This window comes from Lissotriton vulgaris, chromosome 5, assembly GCF_964263255.1.
Source record: "Lissotriton vulgaris chromosome 5, aLisVul1.2, whole genome shotgun sequence".
In the NCBI taxonomy this organism is placed as follows: Eukaryota; Metazoa; Chordata; class Amphibia; order Caudata; family Salamandridae; genus Lissotriton; species Lissotriton vulgaris.
The window spans coordinates 85,082,336-85,096,645 of record NC_141693.1 but is presented as its reverse complement, the minus strand read 5'-3'; positions in this window follow the sequence as shown (position 1 = coordinate 85,096,645).

Here is a 14,310-nt window from a genome sequence, read left to right as displayed (position 1 = left end):
TTCATGCGAAAATCTGTTGCGCAGTAACAGTTTCACTTTCCCACTGACCACTTACTTTTACCCCAACCCTGGAAGAAGTTTTATTTCTGCCCTTGTCAAGAGTTAATTTCCAAACTTTTTCTATATGGGACTTTATTAGAGACAAGCTGATGAAAACGCATTGAACGTGCAAGTTAGTAGGTTTGTACAGACTCAAAACGGTATTCCAACCCTGGAGAACTATTGCTTACCACAAATTCCAGCCCCAGGATGTAGATCTGTGGAAAGGTGGCAAAATAACAAAATTGATAGTATTCAACCCCTAGTAAGGTAGGAGCCCAGGCATAATCAGAGAGGCTTTGATCAGAGCTCTTACATAAGGGGATTGCTGCCATAATTTGTCGCCGCAATACATGGCTAAAAAGGGACAAGTGGATTTTGTTACAGGACAAGTAGGTTTAGGAAGCAACCTGTCCACTGAGACAGGAAGTTTCTTTATGCAGCACCTGATCACTTTGAATTGCTATTGTGTAATTTTGGCCGTCACAATTCTGTATCTCACTCTTTTGTGTCGCAACCAACTGAGATATTTTACTTTGCCTATTGTACTAACATACTTACTGAACCTGCATATGGCTTTCGTATGGACTGGACTGAGTGGAGGTCGAAATAAACCCTTTAATCACATTCATCAATTCCTAGTCCTCATTGCCGAGTCACAGGGGCTCACAAGTTAAATTGAACTGTTGACGTTTTCTCCCTTTCAATGCTTGATGTCAGCTATACAGGTTGATCTAATCAACCGAGTACAGTTTTCAGTGATTCAGCTGAGAGAAAAGTAATCTACACGGCCCAGAACGCTTCACCTGGAGCAACATTTAAAGTGTGTGTCAGGCTGAAGATGCTCCAACAGCCACCATGCCCTTATATGGACAGGTGCAGAAGTAAGCGCGCGCTGCAAGTCCCCACCAGGGCGACGCCGTACTCGTCCTGGCGCAGCCGTTGCCCTCCGAGTTAAGAATATCTTACACAACTAATTTTATTTATGGAAAACAACTTAGCATAATGTATAGTATTTTAATGAAGAAAATAAACATGCTGGTGTCCTCACAAACGTCAGTTGGAGCCAGGTGTCGCAACTGGTTGCTTAGGGGTTACAGTTGCGACCTCTGGTGACCCGACATTTTAATGTCCAACAAGGGGATTGGAGATATTACCACTTTTACTGGCAAGGTCAACATAATACAGGGCAGTTTGCATCACTACAAATGATGGGGAATCTCAAACTCCTTGCTGAAATGCACTTTTGAAGAAAAGACATTTAAAAGGTTAAAAAAAAGAGTACTTGATTCTAATTGTAAGCTGGTACACGGGCAGAGGTTGTTTTATATTTATCAGGGTCACTGGGATTATGCAGCTGTGTTGACTAAACTATGCAGCAAGAAAAGGCAAATTATATACAGCATATTTTGTCACAGTATTACTTCATTATTTTTACCCAAGGTCAAGATACCTGGGAAAATATTTAACTTTATTAGCCCGAATGTAACACCCAAATATAGCAATAAAAACTGTATGAGGGCCAGTCACACTTACAGAGGGCCTTCTGCTGTTCAGGAAAATGGGTCGTCATGGTTTTTAGTAACTTTAGATCAGTTTGAGCTACATTGATTTTGTAAAAATCCATGGATAACGTAGCAGGTGGATTATTGTGTGTCAAATGCGCTAAATTTCTAATTATGCTGAAAACTCAATCCTAAATGTTCTAGTTCCTGCATTTAGCACCTTCACCAATGCCCCATCCAGATGATGGTTCGAAGGACCTCTGCGCATGCGCCAGTCCCGCGGCACCGGAAGTCATTAGCCGCGCGCTCACACTCACTTTACTGCCTTCACCTTTTCAACCCGCAGCACGGGAAGGCGCCGCAATTAGAAACCAGAAAGGAAAAAACCCGCAATAAGGCCATTTCCTCTGGCGGCTCCCGTTGTAGGCGCCATCACATCACCCTGACGGTTTCATGGCCTCATCGGCTGATATGAATAAAATAACTACAGACCAATTATGGCCCGGCAAATAATGCCCGTTAAAGACACCGCCTAACCCCGGACAGATGTGCGCGGTGCGGGCTTTGAAGTCGGGCTGCTCCTTTCTGCAGCTGCGTTTCCCGCCTCAACCTAGGCTGTTGCATTTATGTTCAGGCGTATCTTCTATGGAGGCCTGGACACCCTTTCTGTGAGGTCCGGTGCTGTGCAGGGCATGAAGGGCCGAAAGTGGGCGAGAAGCGTCTGCGATTGTTGAAGGCGTCTGAAGGCGCCTGAAAGCGCTGCCCAGAGCAGAGATGGTCCGCTTGGTGGCTACACTGGTTTTTTTTTTCATTCTGAGCTTTTCCGTGGTATTACTTCCAAACTCCAAAGAGTGTGCCCACCGCGAGGCTTTTCGCGCGCAGCTTCGGTTTGAGCCGTGATAGTGGGCTGGGACTGCTTGATACATGTTTGCCTCAGAGAACATCCGTGTTTGACGGATTTAGATGTAGACCGAAAACAGACTTTTCGCTGGTTTTTTAATATTTTTTTTTAACAGTGCATGCCTCTTCCTCGTTTTCCTCCTTCTGCATATTCCATGCAATACAACTATTTATGAAAAATGGTATGCTATAAAACACAGCGATATGGAGCACCGGAAAACGCAAACTGAAGAACCCCGCGTTTATTACAATGTTGCAATTTTGCGTCATGTAAAAATGTAATATATTTAACATCGAGTGCATCATGTGTTCGGAGTTTCCGGAAATGGCCATAAACATGTTCCCATTGTAACATGCAACATGCAACCAGTTAACACTGCGAACTGTCCCAGTGTCCTTGACTTTCCGAGAAGTAAAACACAGACGGGGGAGGAAACCGTGTGATTTTCTTGGAGTGAATGCGCTGAATTCTGGGGGGGGGGGGGAAGTACTTTTTGGTTCACGAAAACTTCACATCTGATTCCAAATGACATTGTCACACACCAACCTTTTCTTTTTTTAAGAACCAAACTCCTAAATCTACCAACCAACAGAACAAAAACCATGGGTGTATATATATTCCTCAATCTATTTGCTGTCCCTAAATTTCCATTGGATTCTTGGACCATCTGATTTTTATGGTATAATAATTCCATGCAGCGGTTGTGTGATGAAGATTCTCTCTGTTGTCCCCTGTAACTCACACTCTGCATTTAAAGGACTGATTCAGTGCACGCTGCATGATGGCATAAAGGCATTGTGCATTGAAAGACCTGGGCCCATGTTTATAACAAAACATAACGTGTATTTATTTGTAAAGCGCACGTTCACCACTACGGGTATGTTGACGCTGAATAACAGATGTTTGTTTTTACCCAACTCAATGGTACTCATTTTAATCGACCTCAGATGGATGAAAGGCTGAATGGACCAGCCAGGATTTGAATCTGTGACCATGAGGTCGAACACAGGCCCCTGCTGCAGACGCATTAGTCCACTGAGCCACCAGACATTGCGCCACGCTAGCGGGTGCAAGGGTAGTGCAAAACCTAAATGAGATTTATCACGCCATGCAAGGCCACCTTGAGCTGCCCTGCGTGGCTTGGGACATCTAGAGTCACGAAAGGAGGCAAAAATCACGATCTTGCGTTACTCTTCGGCAGGGAGGCGTTCCATGGGTGGAGGGTCGGTGTCTCTTCGGCGCGGAGGCGTTCCATGGGTGGAGGGTGGGTGTCTCTTTGGCGCGGAGGCGTTCCATGGGTGGAGGGTGGGTGTTCCCACGTATCCTCCCATTGATTCTGACATTCCGAGATTTACCACCACTGGTAGACCTCGGAATGCTGCGCCTCCCAACCAGAGGTGGAAAGAGGAGAAATATCTTTATTTCTTCTTGTTGTTTCCTCTTTCTCAGAGAGCCGCAGAGGAAAATGCTCGGAGGATTGTTTTTGTGTAGGAAGGTGCACATTCCTGCACAAAAACAATCTTAGCTACAACGCAGGCAGCATTGCAGCATGATGACAAGGCCAGCATTAGCGCTAGGCAGCCAAAAGTGAACCAGCACTAGAAAACGGCAGGAAGCGCCAATTAATGGTAAATACGGCACATTCCTGCCCTTTCACGCAGTGCAGTAACGCGGATTGCTGCTTTGTCTTAATTTTTCCTTAATATGGCCCCTGATGCAGGTGCACCTGGTGCCTTTGAAGGTTAGGATACACCACGACACTGGATCTAAAGGCATAATGCAGTGGCACACTGTGCCTGTAAAAGCGGAATGCAGCGGCACACGGTGCACATAAAGGTTGTGATCCACCTACACAACGGATGTAAAGGCACGATGCATCGACACACTTGACTTAAAGCCATGATGCAGCTGCACATACTGTATTTAAATAACCTTTGAATGCAGTGCGCCACAGCACCAGGCATGATACAATGGCACTCTGCCTTTGAAGGTATGATGCAGTGGTACACTGTGCCTTTAAAGCCTTGATACAGTGCTACACTGTGCCTTTAAAGGCCTGATGCAGTGGTACACTGTGCCTTTAAAGCCTTGATACAGTGCTACACTGTGCCTTTAAAGGCTTGATGCAGTGGTACACTGTGCCTTTAAAGGCTTGATGCAGTGGTACACTGTGCCTTGAAAGGCTTGATGCAGTGGTACACTGTGCCTTGAAAGGCTTGATGCAGTGGTACACTGTGCCTTTAAAGGCTTGATGCAGTGGTACACTGTGCCTTTAAAGCCTTGATACAGTGCTACACTGTGCCTTGAAAGGCTTGATGCAGTGGTACACTGTGCCTTTAAAGGCTTGATGCAGTGGTACACTGTGCCTTTAAAGCCTTGATACAGTGCTACACTGTGCCTTGAAAGGCTTGATGCAGTGGTACACTGTGCCTTTAAAGGCTTGATGCAGTGGTACACTGTGCCTTTAAAGCCTTGATACAGTGCTACACTGTGCCTTGAAAGGCTTGATGCAGTGGTACACTGTGCCTTTAAAGGCTTGATGCAGTGGTACACTGTGCCTTTAAAGCCTTGATACAGTGCTACACTGTGCCTTGAAAGGCTTGGTACACAGTGCTACACTGTGCCTTTAAAGGCTTCGTACACAGTGCTACACTGTGCCTTTAAAGGCTTGGTACACAGTGCTACACTGTGCCTTTGAAGGCTTGATACAGTGCTACACTGTGCCTTTAAAGGCTTGATACAGTGCTACACTGTGACCTTAAAGGCTTGATATAGCAGCACACTGCGTTTAAAGGCCTGATGCAGTGGCACACTATATTTAAAGGCCTGACGCAGTTTACTCTGTACATGTTAAGGCCTGATGCAGTGGTACACTACCTTGTATGGCCTAACACCCGTTCCACTTCGTTTTAGTTCCAGAAAAGAATAAAAAGAACTTCCCCGTAGAGCCACGTGCACAGCCCCAGCCAAGAGGGAGAGACAACTGAAGCCAGAGCCGCCACTCACCCTCACTGAGGGCTGAGAAGTGAGCTTAGATCCCGACGCAGGGGTATGAAGTGCTACAAAGATAACATGCAGCACTTAATGCCCTAAATCAGCAGAGCACTGTAATCGTGTCCAAAAGGGATTAAGAAATGTTCTTTGAATGACAGTGCATGGCAGAGCAGGACCAACCAGGGCATCACTACTAATTGCTTCACAGTCCATCAACAGGCCCACAAACTGCACATTCATATCTGGGAGCCAGTGCAATTTAAGAAACAATTTGCTCCCCTCCACAGAAAGAGGAACCTGCCTCTTAGGATTGTTTTGTGCACACATGAATCCTGCCTGTAACGCAGGCACCCTTGCAATATGGCGCAATGGCGCCTGCGTTGGCGCTAGGCCGCATACAGTGTGCCGGCGCTAGGGGAGAGCAGAAGGGTGCCATATATTCATACAGATGGTGCATTTTCTCTCTCCCTTTCATGCAGGTGGACTTGCTTTGCAGTTATTCTGTGCTGCTTGGTTTACATTCAGTGTGCACAGGAACAGTGACCTCTGCAAAGAGCCTGGGCTGTTTCCACTTGTTGAAAGCATTGGCCTCTGATTGTTATTATTTCATGTTAACTTTGGATTGTTCTGATTAAAGCTGAATATTTATTTTATATTATTAATTTAATGACTCGTTTTTCTTTATTTTTTTTCTCCAGGTGGTTACCTCTGTTTAGACTCTAATGTTTTACTGTCTTTTGTATGTATAATTGCCTCAGTAAAGCAAGCTGAAGCACTTCTGCCTTGTTTGCTCTATTTAAGGACGCAGTAAAATGCTTGCAGTCTAAAAGTGCTCTATGCTTGCAGTATGTGGGTATACTAAGATTGAAGTATGCTATGCTTGCAGTATGTGGGTTTGCTATGCTTACAGTATGAGGGTATGCTAAGTTTGCAGTATGTTTGGTACGCTGTGCTTGAAGTCTGTGGGTACGCTATGCTTGCTGTATGTGGGTACGCTATGCTTGCAGTATGAGGGTTTGCTATGCTTGCAGTATGTGGGTATGCTATGCTTGCAGTATGTGGGTACGCTATGCTTGCAGTATGTGGGTACGCAATGATTGCAGTATGTGGGTATGCTATGCTTGTAGTATGTGAGTACACTAAGCTTACAGTTTGAGGGTTTGCTAAGTTTGCAGTCTAAGAGTACGCTATAATTGAAGTCTGTGGGTACGCTATGCTTGCAGTCTGTGGGTACACTATGCTCGTAGTATGTGGGTATGCTATGCTTGCAGTCTGTGGGTACACTATGCTCGCAGTATGTGGGTACGCTATGCTCGCAGTATGAGGGTACGCTATGCTTGCAGTATGTGGGTACGCTATACTTGCAGTATGTGGGTACGCTATGATTGCAGTATGTGGGTACGCTATGATTGCAGTAAGTGGGTACGCTATGATTGCAGTACGTGAGTACACTAAGCTTACAGTTTGAAGGTTTGCGAAGTTTGCAGTCTAAGAGTACGCTATAATTGAAGTCTGGGTATGCTATGCTTGCAGTATGTGGGTACGCTATGCTTACAGTATGTGGGTATGCTAATGCTTGCAGTATGCGAGGTACGCTATGCTTACATTATGTGGGTACGCTATGCTTACAGTATGTGGGTACGCTATACTTGCAGTTAACAGGTAGACTGTGCTTGAAGTATGCAGGGATGGCATGCTTGCTGTCTATGGAAACACAATGCTTGCGGTCAATGGGTATGCTCAGATTATGTTTTGAGTATACTATGGTTGGTTGCATAGGCTTGCAGTCTGCAGACAAACTGGTGCCATTACATGGGCGTGCTATGAATACAGTGTGTATGTGACACTTGCAGTGTGTGTGCATACAATGCTTGCAGTCTGCTGTTACTCTCAGATTGCACTAAAAGTGTGCTATGGTTGCATAGACTTTCAGTATGCAGGAAAACTGGCGGCATTGTGTGGGCGTACTCCGGGTTGTGATATTTTATACTTGAGGGATCCAAGCGCACCATGTTTTCAGTACGTAGGCAAGCTTTGCTTCCAGTTTGTGAGTACACAATGCTTGCAGTCTGTGAGCACACTCTAGATTACACTATAGGTACGTGATGGTTGCATAGCCAGTGTGTAAAGTGGTGGCATTGTGCGGACAAGCTGTGGTGGCAATGTGCAAGTATGTTACACTTGCAGAATAAGGGTACATAAAGGTTGCAGTACGTAGGTAAGCCATGCTTGCAGTACCTGGGTACTGATGCTTAATTTGAGCAGATTGTTTCCGGTGCTCAACACCGGCACTTGATTCTCAACACCGCACTAATGACAGTCCACCACATGGTGGCACTGTCTATCTAATTTTGAGATGAGCACAAGAACAGTGTTTCATCATTCAATATATATTAAATATGAATGATGCCCGCCACCAATGCTATGCTTACAGCTTTGGGAGCCTGGAATAATTTTGCTTGTCACAGGGGTGTGAGGGTTAGAACTTGTTTTGATCGCGTCACAGCACTAGCAGGGTCACGGTGCAGTGCAAGCTGCAGTGGCCTCCTGCGGAAGGCCCTGGCACTTACTATTTCACAAAATAAACACTTTTGGTACGATGCACTTCATCGGTGTGCAGCACTTTCATACTCTACTTGTGCAGTGCCTACTTGTAGTGTATGTATTTACATGATGCTAGACAGAGTTAACTAGAGTCTATGGTTTTCTGAAACGGTCAGCACGCCTACCTTGAGGTCGTATCATTTCAGGCTGCCCCAGTTCAGAGTGCATGACGCCCTCGTGAATGTGCGTCCCTTCTAACACTCTACTTAAGACATGGAAGTTCTCAGTGCTTGCAGTGCACCTGCCATTGAAGGAAGACAGGAGGGAAGGTTTGTCCAATCGAAGAGTGCTTCAAAGCCGTGGCAGCCAATCAGAGCGCCCGGAGCCAGAACAGGCAAAACACTAACCCGGACGGATCGACCAATCAGAAGGCTGCCTGCAGCCAGCCCTGGTAAGTGATACAGCAGAAGGACGGGCACTGCGGCCATAAACGTGTGCATTATAAATCTGTCACTGGGAGGGGACTTCACCCGGGAGCACTCGAGCGTGCACGAAAAACATTCCCACGTGTGCATCCTCTGTGCGCCAAGCGACACGTTTATCATGGCCCTCTCTGGAGCCAGCCACGGAACTGTTGGTGTGAAAAGAGCACACACCCGCCCTGGCTACTTATCTGCCTCTTCTGCCAACTCCAGATTGTGTATGAAATATAGTCTTGGTTCAAACTTCAAAGACATTTCTTTTATCTGGTGTTTATCTCTTTCAGCCGAAGCCCCAATCAGGCGCCTGTTGATAACCCGAATCTTGAGTGAAAAGGGACTGAGGGGAAACCACGCAGCGCGCGCAGAAAAGGGGAAGGGAAGAGGAGGCGCTGTCCATGGACTATTTATTTATGTATGCGTTTTCATATAGCTTACCCCCACTGACTCTACTAAAAGCCAGGGGCCCCCACTGACTACTGGAAGCCAGGGACCCCCACTGACTCTACTGGAAGCCAGGGACCCCCACTGACTCTACGGGAAGCCAGGGACCCCCACTGACTCACTATTGGAAGTCGGGGACCCCCACTGACTCTGCTGGAAGCCAGGGACCCCCACTGACTCAATACTGGAAGCCGAGCACCCCAACCTACTCATTACTGGAAGTCGGTGACCCCCACTGACTCTACTGGAAGTCAGGGACCCCCACTGACTCTACTGGAAGCCAGGGACCCCCACTGACTCACCACTGCAAGCCAGAGACCCCCACTGACTCTACTAAAAGCCAGGGGCCCCCACTGACTACTGGAAGCCAGGGACCCCCACTGACTCTACTGGAAGCCAGGGACCCCCACTGACTCTACTGGAAGCCAGGGACCCCCACTGACTCACTATTGGAAGTCGGGGACCCCCACTGACTCTGCTGGAAGCCAGGGACCCCCACTGACTCAATACTGGAAGCCGAGCACCCCAACCTACTCATTACTGGAAGTCAAGGACCCCCACTGACTCACTACTGGATGCCATAGACCCCAACTGAATTACTACGAGAAGTCGGGGACCCCCACTGACTCTACTGGAAGCCAGGGACCCCCACAGAATCACTACTGTAAGCCGTAGCCCCCCACTAACTCACTATTGGAAGTAGGGAACCCCACTGACTCTGCTGGAAGCCAGGGACCCCCACTGACTCAATACTGGAAGCCGAGCACCCCAACCTACTCACTACTGGAAGTCAAGGACCCCCACTGACTTACTACTGGATGCCGTAGACCCCAACTGAATTAGTACGAGAAGTCCGGGACCCCCACTGACTCTACTGGAAGCCAGAGACCCCCACTGACTCTACTGGAAGCCAGGGACCCCCACAAAATCACTACTGGAAGCCGTGGACCTCCACTAACTCACTATTGGATGTCAGGGACCTCCGCTGACTCACTACTGGAAGCCGAGCACCCCAATTGAATTACTAGCAGAAGTCTGGGATCCCACAGAAAAACCACCAGAAGCGGGGGACCACCATTGAAGAACTACTGGAAGCCGTAGACCCCCACTAATTCACTATTGGAAGTCGGAGACCCCAACAGAATCACTACTGGAAGCCAGGGACCCCAACAGAATCACTACTGGAAGCCATAGACCCCCACTAACTCACTATTGGAAGCCATAGACCCCCACTAACTCACTATTGGAAGTCGGGGACCCACACTGACTAACTACTGGAAGCCGAGCACCCCAACTGAATTACTAACAGAATCCTGGGACCCCACTGAAAAACTACCAGAAGACGGGGACCACCACTGAAGAACTACTGGAAACCTGGGGTCCTAAGCAATTTTGTCATTTTTAACCTACCTTAAAAGAATACGCAACATACAGAAACCAACATACATCAAATAAGTACACAACATCAGGGTGAGGCTTTTCAAAATGTGGATTTATTTCTGAAAGACAAAGCAATACGCTTAGACCCTAGCATTTAAATTGTTTTTCTCCAATTGCATGCGGACTGGTGCTTAAATTGAGGCCATCAATCGCCTATACCAAATTCTCTTTTCTGTGCTTTTGCTGCTCCCTCAAATAAAGCTAAGGACCGTCACATAATATTTAGCATCCAATTTGAAATTCCATTGCATTTTCAGAGCATTTTAAAATGTTTAATTTTGCAAAATTATGTATATATACTTTATTAATCTGCTAATATTTTTCTAAAGAACCGCGGATACCCAAGGGTCTGTTGATCACAGGTTAAGAACCACTGATCAAAAAAAAAATGCAGATTCTGTACCCTTCAATATTCACTAAATTCTGTATCCACTGGTCTTTATTTTGGTGGCCACTTCTGGGTTCCTGAGTTTCACACCACAGTATTTTCTATAGTACAGAGTGTGTTAAGATGTGAAAATCATTTTTCTGTAACATTAGACATAATGCGTGACACGCCTTTCAACAGTTTACATAGTGAGAACAGTTAATAAAATATGTTTGCTTTGAATTCAAAAAGACATTTTCCAGTACTTTATGGAGCGCTTACATGCCACTTTGTGACACTTCACACAGCTTTACTCCTGTGTTTGAAGTAAGTTTACACTTCTTTTGGAATGGTAACAATTGGAAATTACACCTGCCGTCAAGGTCTGCACACTGAGAAGGGGCGTGTCACAGCCACTGTGACACGCCCTCAAGCGGCCACATGGTCTACACCAGTAATACTCAAAGTGCGGCCCCCTGGTCAACAGCAGACCCGGGCCCTTGGCCTTCAACACGAACATCCCATAAACGTCAAATAAATGGAAAAGCTTTTATTTACAGGTAAACTGAAGTCATAATGCAACAAACCAGTAAAAATATGATAAAGTATTTTTAAAATTCAAAAAGGGTATTTTATTAATATGCAGAACCATATCTCACTGGTATATGAGATTATACGAGTGAATTAAGAAGTATTATATAAAAAAGTGATAGTTTCCAATCATGAATTTAGAAAGATTCAGTCTTCCCCCCTCCCTGACTACAATGTCAATTGTGAACTAAGTGTCTAGTCAGATGTTACATGTACCCCCTGGGTGGATTTGGGCTCCTCTTATACATAAACAACATTAATCAAATACAGGAGAAGGTTTTGTAAAGGGCGCATCCTGAAGCCATGTATTTCAATGTCCTCATACGTGGTAATGAAGAAAAGGGTAGGGAAAGTGAAATAAAATAGTGGTCTAGGATCACACAATTTGGTAAAGTGAGGAAGCCAGGATTAATCCCAGGTTTTCTGGTTTCACATTGCTCTGTTCAGCTACTAGATATACATATTCAGCGTCTCCTACACCCACCATACCATCAACAACCCATCCCCCCAACCAACCCCACTTCCCCTGCCCCAACCACCACCCTGCTGGCATCAATGCAGACCTCAGTCACATAACAAACCAAACATTTAGGCTCCTGAGAAAATGTGCGAGTAGCCATGGTCTACTACGCTAACAGAACACGTGCAAGCCTCCTTCCTGCCTATGGATGGAGTTGCTCTCCACCTGAATGTGCATTTCTTAAAAAGAAAAGAAAAAAAAGCAGTTCACAGGCAGTAATCTCTTTACAAGGTATCCTGCCCCTCCGTAGCCACGTCACACTCCAGCTCCCATAAGAAATACAAGTATACCACAGTGGTGCAATTTTACGTGCGAGAAAATCCATTGGCAAATGTACGTTCACGTTTTGTGACTTCTAGTTGGAATTTACACTCGTAAAATCAAGCTCTCAAAATGAGGTGCTGACATGGCATTGAGCATTGATCTGTGCAGGGCAGTATTAACCATTATGCAAAATAGGTAGGTGCTTAGTGCCTCTCTAGGGGGCACCACAGAACCTTTTCATTGCCGGATTTACCATGGGGCATATGGTGCAAAAGTAAAACTGCACATGGTGCAGCTGAACCTATAAAGTGGTAGTATACAAAAATACAGCTAACCTGTAGGGATGTGCGCACTCTTTCACTTGGAACACTCTTGTTCCTACAGTCTCTATTCAAACTCTGGCAAAACTTTCTGATGAACTTATTCAAAAATTAAAATTATTGTTCTTTGTCATTCCGACTTCCTCTTAGATCAGTCGCCTATTTTTTGCGATTTCTGAATCGGAAACCACACTTTCTTGTGATGAGCTGGTCGTGGTTTTTTGTTGCCACGGACGGTGGCTGTATACTTCCGCCCAGGTATAAACTTCCTCAAGTTTATAATCTAGAGTATCTCTCCTATACTTCTTGATTTTCCTGTCATGAATGTCTTTCTCATACTTTTCAAGTTTCATGTTAATATCATCCAGTGTATCTTACAAGCTGTCATGTTTACTTACTTCGTCTTTGATGTTAGTTAATTCCGGTTCCGGGGCCTTTAACATGTTGGATAATTCCTCTACTATTAACAAAATCAGGTCAAGAGAACATGTCTCTTTTTTAATGTTTTAATATTTTTTTATGTGTTCCACCTTTGGAGTTTGTGTTTACAATATTAATTTGCGTTAAGAACATAGAGCAGCTACTAATCGTAGTTAGGATATCAGAATGGGATATGTATTAGATGTGTAATCATGTTATTTTTCATGACCTGCTGGTAATGGAATTGATGGTAATCAATTGGCTTCTTGTTTTTGATTTATATAGACCCCTGAAGAAGGGTCCCTATGAAGACCCGAAACGCATTGGGTGTTGGTATAAGCATCATCATGAGCTATAATGATTTACAGGAATTACAAAATCACGAAGAACAGTACATTTAATATTTGAATACGTTCATCATAAAGTTTTGCCCGAGTTTGATTTTGAAGAGAGACTGTAGGAACAAGAGTGTTCCAAGTGAAAGAGTGCGCACATCCCTACAGGTAGGTGTATTCCAAACCAGACCAGTAACTACAGATTTGGAAAAGGCACTGTGACGCGGTGTAACGGATGTAGCATCACTACAGAAACCGTGAAGGAACGGAGCACTTTAGAGAAAAGTGTTGTGTGCCTGGGGCACCGGTGATATAGTATACAAAAATAAACATTCCATTTCATCTTACTGTAAGCTTTGTTTCATTTCGAAAATTCAAATTGTATTTTTCGGTCTATTATTGTTTATATTTTGAATTAGATATATGTGAGGGGCACCAAAATCTTGTAAGTAAAGTGTTTAGGGCCTCTACATCTCTTCATCCGGCCTGGATCCGTGTTAAAGTTTGTTAGAATGGTTGTTAAGAGTCAGTAGAAATGTAATGTTACATTTGTTTCTAAAAATAATGTGGTTATTTTTGCAATATATAAAAACAACGAACCGCCATACACAACAGCAGGTAATTGAACTTTTGGTCCGCTTGCTTCAGGAAATTCAACAAAGCAACAAGCCTGACATGTCGAGGAGCGTTGGAACCCGGCAACGGAGCTCTAATCCCGGCTCCTACACTCGAGCACTACAAACCGTGTGAGTCTGTGCAAACCCGCTGTCTCCCTGGGGAAGCGCCACATAAAAGTCCAAGTATAAAGGCGGCTGCGCGGCCTCTGTGACCGGTTCTTTACCGGGCCCAACACACCCTGCTCTTCCGTGCTCCGGTTACAGTCAACATGCCCCCAGAAAGGGCTGCACTGCTGACGGGAGCCACGTAAAAGCAGATGAAGCTCAGAGCAGCCACGCCAGTTACTGGGACTTTCCTGCTGTAAGAAGGGGGCTCGCGATTGGTCATCCTCAGCAGACACTTTTCATATTTTACTTCGTGTTGCTCCTAAAATATTTCTCATTCCGATGAAAGTGGCTGGGTCAATGCAACGCTGCGTCTGTCTGTCTGTCCAAAATCTCTCGTGTTTCCTCCGAGGACCCAAATAAAA